Source organism: Cryptomeria japonica, chromosome 10 (genome assembly GCF_030272615.1).
Source record: "Cryptomeria japonica chromosome 10, Sugi_1.0, whole genome shotgun sequence".
Taxonomy (NCBI): domain Eukaryota; kingdom Viridiplantae; phylum Streptophyta; class Pinopsida; order Cupressales; family Cupressaceae; genus Cryptomeria; species Cryptomeria japonica.
In genome coordinates, this window is record NC_081414.1 from 282465207 (window position 1) to 282477046 (window position 11840).

At 30.8% G+C, this 11840-nt stretch overlaps 1 long non-coding RNA gene across 1 annotated transcript; it reads left to right on the forward strand.

The window, feature by feature from the left end:
• Positions 1–4390: 4390 nt before the first annotated feature.
• On the forward strand, positions 4391–10301 carry LOC131859573 (uncharacterized). Its single transcript, XR_009359242.1, has 4 exons — positions 4391–4524; positions 4617–4716; positions 4822–4860; positions 9856–10301. It is a non-coding gene; the product is annotated as an uncharacterized LOC131859573 (long non-coding RNA).
• Positions 10302–11840: the final 1539 nt, after the last annotated feature.

Here is an 11840-nt window from a genome sequence, read left to right on the forward strand (position 1 = left end):
CAGTATGTTGGAAAATAGATTCCTTGTTTGCTTGTATAGATGTCTGTATCCTATTTTCCCCACCTTACATAATCCATTACCATTTTCATTTGATTACATCATCTTCCACGAGGAGTGTCTAATATGCACATATATCAATATATATTGGATCCAAATATCCATAAGGTTAAATTTATAAGAATTGATATGCACATAATAAGATTATAAGAGAAAAATGGTAGTAGAATGAACTTGATGTCATCCGTGAAGCCATGACTTTTGGTCCTTGATGATGGTTATCAAAGCTAGCTGACCGTGTGGAACTTAGAGGTTCACCCCACCATGCTCATGGAGATAATTACATGACCCAAATACTTAAACAAGAATACATTGAACACACCACATGACTAAGAGGTTGGGGGGGGGGAATCAATCCAAACCTTAAACTAGTTTAGTTGTAAGCCCTTAAACTTGAAAAGTACAATTATCTTATCTCTACAATAATGAAACATGAAAAGACAAAACAAGATACACAAGAGAACACTAGATTTATGTGGAAAACCCAAAGCAGGGAATAATTGATTAAAATTTTTTAGACTCAAGGCCAAGGTAGCTCACTACTACTAATTTGGATTTGCACGACTAAGGTGCATAACCTTAGGGAAATATACTATGGACTTGCATTACTAAGGCGCACAATCCTAGGGTAAGATACAAATGGACATGCATTATTGAAGCTCACTTCTCTAGGGCAAGATACAAATCTGCACAAGATACCAAGAGGACATATTGTCCTTCAGTATGCACAAGAAAATGATGAAATGAAATGAACAAGATCTATGAATCATTAAATTGTCCTTGAACCACTTTGTCAAGCAAATAATATCATGGCAAATATAACTCATACATTCACTACATCAAAAATCTATCACTCTGATGAACATGATCATCAAAGCTCAACACAAATTGAAATTTGCACTTCTACTTCTTCACATACGTTTGTACATTATTCAATCCACATCAATCCATATCACAACAATACACACATTTACACATTTTTATTTATTAGCTTATCCATTGAAACCCTCAACTAGGTTGGTCAAAAACATAATCTATATGAATTACACAAAATTAGCCACAAATGGAAACTAAACCAAATATGGTCCCACTCCAAGATATAAAGGGGGCCAAATACATCACAACACGTCTGTCTAATTCAATTCCAATGAATTGCACACTCTAACACATCCTCCAAAATCAACATCAAACGTACTATGTAGATAACCAATAAAGAAGGTTAACCAATCAACCCAAAAAAATCACCTGATGTGGATTTTCACATGTCTCAGTAAGACCCATACCAACATTTTAATTTAACATCTAAAACATCTGTAGATCAAAAGAGTATGATGCAAATAAGATAAATCAACAGAGTAGGCCAGAGTCACACAACTAATCACACTAAACAATAAACCAACACATGAAATTTGAACTAGATTACCACACGAACCATATTAATATGTTGTCCAAACCACGTCACCTTTGTCATCTTTTGAAAACATCTCATACTCACTCAACATCGCCTCCAAACAACATAATAGCATCTTAATACTCATTTCCGAACCACATACCACAACCAAACAATTGAACAATTGCAATTTCTTCACCTTTGTCACCACTACACACAATCACAAACAACACAAACTCATCTTTACTAATGACATCAATGAAAACACCAAACACGTTTGACATCAATTATAAGTGACACCAAACAAGTTCGACATCAAATGATAACACACCTATATTTGCAATAGAATACACACAAGAGTATAGGCTTACATGCAATCCATCTACAAAGTATAAACAGTAAACATAATCAAAAAGTAAACATCCCCAAAGGAGAGAAAAACCAAACATCTCTATTGCAAACAAATATATGCAAGAGAATGGAGTACACACCATACAAGCATGCAAAACATAAACCATCAAGCTAAGAATACCACTCATCATCAAATGCAAGGTGACATATAGCATTGTGAACTGACACACATTGTAACCATATGATTATCAATTAAACAACACCAACGAAAATATACAGGGCTAGGTATTAGAGAGTAAGAGAGTCGAGTGTTATCACATAGCTGAAAGGGATGGCTCACAAAAAATTGAGTAGTGAAATGAATACTCATAAGGCATATTTAATTTTAAAATATTAAATTACAACTAAAATCATTAAAATTCATTTCGACAATTAGAATTGACAATAATATGCAATTAAACACAAATATGCATGCACTTTTTATTGTTATACCACAAGAGAATCTCAAGGTGTTTCAAAAATTACCAAACACGGTATTCGGGTTTGTATTAGTATTCACATGGGGAATTACACAATAAGGTTCGGTGATAATTTTGGCCAATGTGCTATCTACTATTAACCACCATTAGGGAGGGTACGCGCAAACCTATGTAGCTAGGTAAAATCGATACTCAGTACCTACAACCACTCAAGAAACATCAATAGTACCCATGTATACATATATAAAATAGTTGAGGCACATACAATTTACCAAATGGGGTAAAAATATTACATAATATTAATTTATTATATTTAAATAATTTAACATACATCAATATTAAATTTCACATTAGTGTTAATATCTCAAAATATTGTAAATTAAATCACATGATTATTTCATTACATGATGCATTTTAATGCCAACAACATACTTAATTGACATTTAATTAATATTAAAAAGACTACCAATGGCGCTCAACGATTCTCCTACCCACCCTCGTTCAAAATGCTCGACAGGTTTTGTGTTGGTTGCGTTCATTGCGTTGGTCTTTGGTTGTGGCCCTCTCGAGGCTACTTCTGATCTAGTGGGATCGCACCTCCATTCCCCCCTTGTTGCTATTGATTTTGGCTCCTCTCGACCCCCTGTTGACCTAGGCGACTATGTTGATGATGGGTTGCCTAATGGTGTCGTTGATTCTCGGAAAGGGTGTTGTTTTTGGAGCTAGGGAGACTTTGGCCCCACCAAAACCTTCTTTTGTTGGGAAACATAGCTTTGCTTGGATTGTCAAATCTACTGCCCAATCCTCTAAGGGATTTCGTCCTCTTCCCTATGCTAAGTTCTCCTCTGTGGTAGTTTGTGGGTAGGACATTGGGAATAATATCGAGTTCTACTAGTGTTGTGCCTTGGTGTGTAGATTCTCTGGATTATGAACCTCTCTACTGGATGCCCATAGTTGGGTAAGTGACTCCTGGAAGCATTTGGTTGCTCATAATATTGAGCTCTTTCCTTGTACTAAAGGCTTATTATTGCTTCATTTTCTTCTTCGAATGATAGGGATTTGGTTTTGGGTAAGTTGTGGGCTTAGGGAGCTCACGCCCTCCCCATTAAGCCTTGGACAACTTCCTTTAACCCCTTTACTAAACCGCTAATTGTGTGGCCAATTTGGGTTGGCCTTCCAAACCTTCCACTCCATTTCTGGAAAGAATCAACTCTACTGACTCTATATCTATGATCGAATTTTAGGAAATCATCTCCAATTACACCATTAATATCATGTATAATGAGACCATGGTTTGTCTTAAACATACTCTTAAGACTCTTCTTTGACACCTCCCCCAGAAACACCGTCTATTTACGTTAGCATGTTAATTTTAGTGGGGTGTTTGTTTTTGTTTCAACTCCATGTCCAAAAAGATTTTGTGACAACTACCCAACTCCTAAAAGAGCAACCCTTTTTCACATGACATTCCATTCACACACTTGCCTCTCAAAAGTGGCGAGGCTTCCATCCTTATGCAATTAATGCACATCCTTTTTTTACTTCAGATTAAAGAAAATTGAAGGTTTGTTGCCCTTTGTTGATCTTCAAAATTTGGAGGATTACCTTCCTCGTGTTCATTAATATTTTTTCGTTCTTGCTAGTATTCCCATCACTGCCTTTTCCAACTCATTAGCCATCTTGTTCCTTTTCCAGCTTATAAACATGTGTAATTTTGGAGTACTCAAATTTATTAATGAGTTTCCAAATCGGGGTAGTCATTTTTGTAGTTTCCAATTTGGAGTCGAATTATGTAGTGTCACATTAACTATTATTAGTGAGTCTCCTTCTAGATGTATCCGCCTCACATTCAGTTTTATACAACTTGTCAATTTGAGGAGAGCAACTTGAAACTCTACCTTGTTGTTTGTGTTTTTCTTTATCACTTTTCCACTAATCAAACTACTTGCTCCACTAATCTTTTGATGTGTCAAAATTGATTTTCAACCAACCTGCTTTCAAGACACTCCATTTTACTCTTTCCATTAGATTAAGAACAAGATCAACCTTCCTAACCCCGCAAACAAAATACTTATTTTATATTATGATATATTTTGATTTACTAACTAGTAAACTTTCTTATTTAATTTTCAATTGTTAAATTTTGAAATATATTAAGATGAGTTTCTTCCTATTTTTCTTTTAGTGCAAAGGCAAAGAAATCGTGGATCTTGTTCGAAAGATTGAAGAATCATATAGCTCCATATGGTAAATTTATATCGTGTAATTATAATTTAATATATATTTTTTAATATAAATTATTGTTTTCTAATAGAAAATGTTAACTTCATATTTTATAGTCATATGAAAGGTGAAAATATTGAGGAGCTGAATGTAAATGAATTGACGGAATTAGAGCATAAGATTCAAGCAGGAATACAACGTATTAAATCAGAAAAGGTATGAAATATTATTTTATAATAATTAATTAATCACATACCACTCTACTTTTTGGACCGCAAAATATTTATTTAATAATAGTTTCTAGCATAATGATTTCTGTAGGATCTTCGTTTGAACGAACAGAAGAAGACAATAAAAAAGGTTAGACTCTTTATCATCTTATAATTTTTTTATTAAATTAATAGGAATAAAATTGTCAAATTTGTTGTGTATTATTTACATGCAAATATATATTCTATTCACGTTATTTATCTCATATTACATTTATTGAAATTTTAATTTGGACAGATTATAATGAAAGATTTGTTTTCCATGTAAACAAAATATCTTGATAAAATAAAAAAATTGAATCTAAAAAAGAATTAAAATATATCGATCTTTAAATTGTTATTTTTTAATTTAAAACAAAGTAATAGAAAATGGGAGTTATAATGATTGCTTAATATTTTCAAACTAAAAAATATATAAATAAAATAATTACATTTCAAAAGTACAATTTCTAATTTTGAATTCATTATTTCTATCTTATTACATTTTATGATATATTAAAGTAATTTGAATAGAAATAAAATTATTTATAATATGGACAAGATATTTTAAGACATGTAAAATTAGTTAATTTGTTTTTTATATGAAAGCAATGTAAAGAATTATTACAAAGAAAAAGTAGTCAATAGATTATCTTATGGAGATTAAAATAGAGATAAATTACAATAGATTAAATTTATCAAAATTTCACAATCCATAACTGTATCATTTAATTGCTTCTTAACGTTGATACAAATAAATTCGCACAATTGAATCCACAAGAAGCTAAATGATGAAATTACATTAGTCTAGAACATGGTAAAGAAATTTGACCACCTCAAAATAACTCAACAAAATTAGATCGGAAACTTCTAATTATAAAATGAACTTATTTGAAACATTAAATATGTTCTTGATGTAGTTGTAGAATAATATTATTGTAGACTTTAAACTAGAAAATTTTATAAAAAAGTTAACTGGTAATCCAATTTTATTTAGAAACCTCCTCACCAACTATGAAAGACCAAGGTCTGAGAGTCACAACTTAGATATTTAGGTAAAAGTGGACCATGCTTGATAATAAGTTTAAATCCTACAAGTTTAATTTATTCTTTTGACCAAATGAATTTTCTCAAGGATCTTAGTGGTCACTTTACCAAGGCACGATGAACTTTGGTAGGTTTAATTGTTGAACATCACTAGATGTTGAGAGGGGGTTGGGGGGGGCAATGGGGGGGTAGGGGTGAATCAACATACACTAAAACTTAATAAGATTTAATCTTTTGCTAAAACTTAATTCCATCTAACATATGCATGAAACTAAAAGCCTAGAACCACAAAAGCAACCACACAAGAATACTAATATTTTTATACAGAAAACCCAAATTGGGAAAAACCATAGTTAGAAATATCTCACTATATATCTCACTATATGATAAGTTGATTACAATGTTTAGGCTAGAGACCAAGGAGCTCACTACTCTTGAGATAACTTCTAAAGCTAACGCACACAACCTTAGGGCAATATACAAAAAGGGACTTTCAAACATTGAAGATCACTTTTTTAAGGCAAGATACAATACATCTAATAAATATATATCAATAGAGTTGAACTATAAAGAACCACATTAATTGAAATGTTAATCACAATTCATGATTCAAAACATATAGTCTGTCTTCATCACTGCTTTGTAACACTTTTGAGCCACTATACTTCTTCACATATACTTCGTACAACACACAAACCTTATCTATCTCTCTTCATGATGAGTCAATCCTTTATATTCTAACTGCAAGCTCAAGAATACCAATTAGGTCAGCTTAATTAGGTGTAACGTGTAAATTCCAAATAGTATGCTAGAAACAAGATCCAATACAAATCTGGAAGGCAAAATGAGACATGTGAGGCTTCTCACCAAGTTGGCATAGCTTCTAGTCCATCCCAAATCATCGCTCATGGATTTACATGCAATTGTACAAACCAAAATAGTATAGGTCAGGTGCAAAATATAAATTTGTCTAAGCACACTACCACAACTTTACACAATCATAAATTTGGACCACAAAGAGTGCTTTCATATGCCCTAGATATAATTAACAAGTACCAATAATACTGAACAACATCACCAAAGTACTTGCAAGTATGGGAACACAATGCATTACTATACGGTGACACCATATTAGTCACATGACTAAGCACCGACTATGGATCAAATAATCCAACACCAAATCTCTAAAAAAATCAAGAGACATCATTATAAACCTTTTAGAATAATCATGAATATATTCCATACATCAACATGATCACATTGCTACTTCACTGTAACTACACTATACTAGGCCACATCTAAACTAGAGACTATAACTAAGTAGCTCATCTGAATCAACAAGTTTGACATCAATAAATACAAAAGCTCATCTTTGCAACATTAATACCCAAAAGTAATTGAAATCAAACATCTCTCCTAACTCGATTAGAGAGAATAATGGCAACATCACAAAACCCTAAAACAAACAAATGAGGTCTTTATATTACCAAAAGAGAATTGGTACACATTTTGAAAGGCACAATAAAGACCATAAACTATATATACCTAGAATTAACTCTATACCCTATAAATCCTAAACTCTAAACAATAAAATTTGTACCTTATTTTAAACCATATATCCTATAACATAAACATTTAATAAAAAAGTAAAACCATAGGCCCCATGTCCTAGATGATAAATATTATATGCTAAACCATATATCTCAAAATATTTACACTAAACCGTAAATCAAAAGTAAAACTATAAATTTGTATATTTTTCTTTCACACTTGGAAGAAACCTTTTTAAAAATATTCTAATATACATATATGAGAGCCAAAATATTGAATATATCCTATCTCCCAATATAGCTAGAGATACATGGTAACTTGATTCTATACAAAAGTAAAAATTGTAATATATGAAGCCTTCAAATATATTCAGCCATACATGATAATAGAATGGTATTAGAGAAAATGTGGGCTAATTACAAATATTACCAAAATATTGAATATATCCCATCTCCCAACACATCTAAAGATACATGGTATAGTGATTCTATACAAAAGTAAAATTTGTAATATATCAAGCCTTCAAATACATTTTGCAATACATGGTAATAGAAAGGTATTGGAGAACCTGTGGGGTAACGACAAATATGACCAAAAGATCTCAAATTTATTAGAGGCATGGGTATTATATTATTATCATCACAAAATTTATTGAATAAATTGTAGAAAATCTAATAGCTAATAATGATAAATCACTAGAAGAGAAAAGAAATAAATGAAAACATAAGATAATTGTAAGAATAAAAAATTGTAGCTCCCACCTATAGCCCTTAAGTATACATCCAAGACATTATTTCGCAAGGTACAAGAAGCCAACATTCTCAAATGTTTAGTTTTATGGACACTCTAAACAAGCTAAGATAATATCCAACCAATATTATATAATTGAAGCTTTTAAAAAGTTTTTCTAAACTTAGACTAATATGAAAAACCAAATTTAAAGAAAACCCATATTAAATTAAACATTATAAAATCAACTCAGAAAAAATAATGCAAATAATAAATTTGTTCGAAAAAATTAGGGAATTGAAAAGTGTAAGAAGAATGTATATGCCTTTTCCTTTTTCTAGTGTTTCTATTTTTATATTAGTTGGGAGAAAAGTCCAAAGCTCTACCATACTTTTAGCCAACTTATTAGATCAAGTGAATTTAAGCATTTTTAACTAAAAAATAATTTTGGTCAAACAAATGATCTTGCTAGATTTATTCTAGCTAAGTTAGATATATCTATAAATATTTCAAACTAAACCCACACATTGACAATGGACACACATTGAGTGGTTTAATAAGAGGGTTAAAGGATTTTGTCCATTGTTTGAAAGAGACAGTAGATATGTGAAGTCCATAACTTGCTCAAAACCAAATCACGACCGAGAAAAAAAATAGAAGTAATAAAATAACCCTTACAAGGGAAATGCTCATTGTTACCTAAAACTAGGGACTTCCAAAAATCCATCACCCAATGATGAATATTTAAGAGAGATGACCAAAGACCAAAGAATCTACAAACCAACCTGCAACATTGGTAGAAGTCGATATTTTCCACCACATCACATAGACCACAATGGGGGAGGTCTTTGTACAAGATAGAGGATGAAATTTCCTCTTAAAAGGAATGCAAGTAGTAGATCTGGCAACACAAGAAAAGCTTCATCCACTAGTATTAAAAACACTCTTTGGAGGAGGGACCCCAACACCAATGACACTAGAGACAACAATAGTAGGGGGAACATCATCACAAGCCAAATCTACAAGAGTGCTAACACTGCAGTAGTGGACTCAGAGACTATTGCACTAGGAGGTAAGGTAGGCACAAGCATAGCTAGAGTAGACCAAAAAATCCCACGAGCATTAGAGGTAGAACCATGAACAACTAAGGACCGCACGACAACACATCTAGAGGCATGAGCTGGAGAAGTAGCCAGATGTTTAAAAAAAATTCCTATTAGAGGAGCGACAACCTTTAAGACAAAAACAATCTTATGTTACTTATTGGATTTGTAGGCCCTTAACTAAATTATAATGTTAATTTTATACAAAACTATACTTAAATAATTATTTATTTTTTCAAAAACTACAAGCATAAAATACACATATATTAGATTACACCATTTAAAAAATTAAAATGTCAATTTTTCGTGAGTCAAATTATACATTTGGACCAATATTGGTCGTTTATTCTATAAAAATGTGAAACAACTTTATATTTTTACTTGTTGGTTATCACTTGTAGATACAGACATATTAAATATTAGGCGACTCAATCTATATATAATTTAATATTTATGTATTGATGTTTTAAGTACACTATTTTCATTAAAATAATAAGCTAGTTGTGTAGCTTCAATACTTGTAGTGTTGTCTTATTACATGATTAAACATTGCTAGTATAAATGATTTAATTAAAATTTGATTATTAAACCTTATTATATTTGGTGATTTTTCATTCGCTTTAACTAAATTACATTATATTGGTAGATGTTATATAATACTTTATTGATCTATGCAGGAATAAGGAAAATCAGAAGGGTAGTTAATCAAAGACAATGCATATAGTCTATTTAAATGTATAAATATTTCCTTATGTAATAGAAATGTTGATGTTGAAACTCATGAACTCAATATCCAAATTAGTCACCATTCTCAATTGCCTATGTGATTAGACTTGTAAATGTGTCTTCTCTTGAGTGTTCTATAATTATATATATTCGTACATTTTTCTTCATATATGTAAATGACTAGATAGTCTTGTCAAAATGTAAATTATGATATTAAAATATTTGAACACATGATACTATTTTATCTGGCAAGTTAAATTAAGTGTGAAGAACATTGCATTTTTTAGTTAAAATGTAATCAGTTCGCATTTGTTGAAGTTAATTAGGAAATATATATTATCATAAGGTGAAAAGGTTATAATGTGGAAATACGAAAAATGTGTTATTTTATTATGAATTATGTTTTTTAAAAAAATTGAATAAAAAAAGTTCTCTTTCTTGAAACCTTAAATTGTATTAGATTAACTTGTAAAATCTTGGATTTTGGTGTATCTTGTGATTTTGTTCTTTCTATTATAACTAATATGTGAATTTCTTAAAAATTAACTATCTACTTGTTGAAATGTAATTGATATGGCCATGCTTCTCCTGCAAGGGGTTAGAAATATGGGTTAATGTGTTTTCTCTAATTCTATTTATAAAATAGTGTTTCATTGTTGTAATAATTTAATTTAAAAGTGAATTACATAACTATGATGTTGGGTAGACTTGATTCATAAGGGTATTGTTGGAATTTATTTGTAAGTGCTTATATTGAAATACATGGAATTTCTTTTTAAACAATTACAAAAAATTTCAAAATTGCATTTGAGAGCAAAAATGTGTTGGGTTAATTTTTGATATATGGACATTTGGTATGCAAGGGCAATACTTTATCAACCAAAGCTATATTTTGTAATACTATTTGTATTTAAGACATTTTTTTTTTTTTTAAGGATACTTAAATTAATTAGAATCAAGTTTTTAGTATCACATTTCACCTCATCATATTTTGTAATGTTAAGATATTCCTACTTACAATTGTAGGAATTGCCAAGTCATGTATGACATCATTAATTATTATTTATTGTGATTGGGATTTTAAATTCTAACATGTTCTTAGAATTTATGCTTATATTTTAAAGGTATAATTATATTTTTGTATGTTTATTAATCACCTCATGTATGTATCTTATTCTTATAGTTGAATCAAACATGTACTAGAGTTAATTTCAATATAATAGTAACCTGTTCAATAGTGTAATAATAATTATTTAATACCTACGGTAATATTTGATGTAAGCTACACTTCATTATAGGTCCATAAAGGGGTCATAAATAAAAGAAATGCATTTAGTTCAATATCTATATTTAATGCCAACTTCAAAAGATTTTCAAAAGGAAATACATGTTTTCATTTAGGTGTGGATCCTTATCACATTAATCTATAGGCGTGCGCGTTACAACCTAACATATTGTATTAAAAACCACTTGATTATAAAGATGATTGGTTAATTTAGGGATATATAGAATAGATTAAAATAGAGAAGTAGGTCATACAAAGAAAATTCTTATAGAAGAAATAAAATAAGTGAGATCAAAATAAGTAATTCAACTCTCATATAAATTCAACAAATGATATTATTTTATTTGTTGCATATTATTCCTACCATTTATGTTTTTGATTAAGGGAAAACAGGTTTTGATGGGCCCTTGAAACCCATAACAACATAAGATCAAAAGATAGCCATTAAATCACAACAAAAATAAAGAGACAACAAACATAGAAAAGACAGCTGGCCAGCAAACAAAAGGCCAGTAACATAAAGACAACAAACAGGACCAACAGAGAAAAAACCAAGGCTAGGTAAAGTTCTTAAGCAACTCGGCAGCTTCCAGCTCCAGTTGCTCCATGTTCTTAGCAGTCCGCTTAATTTCCTCAATCTCTCTGCTTTGG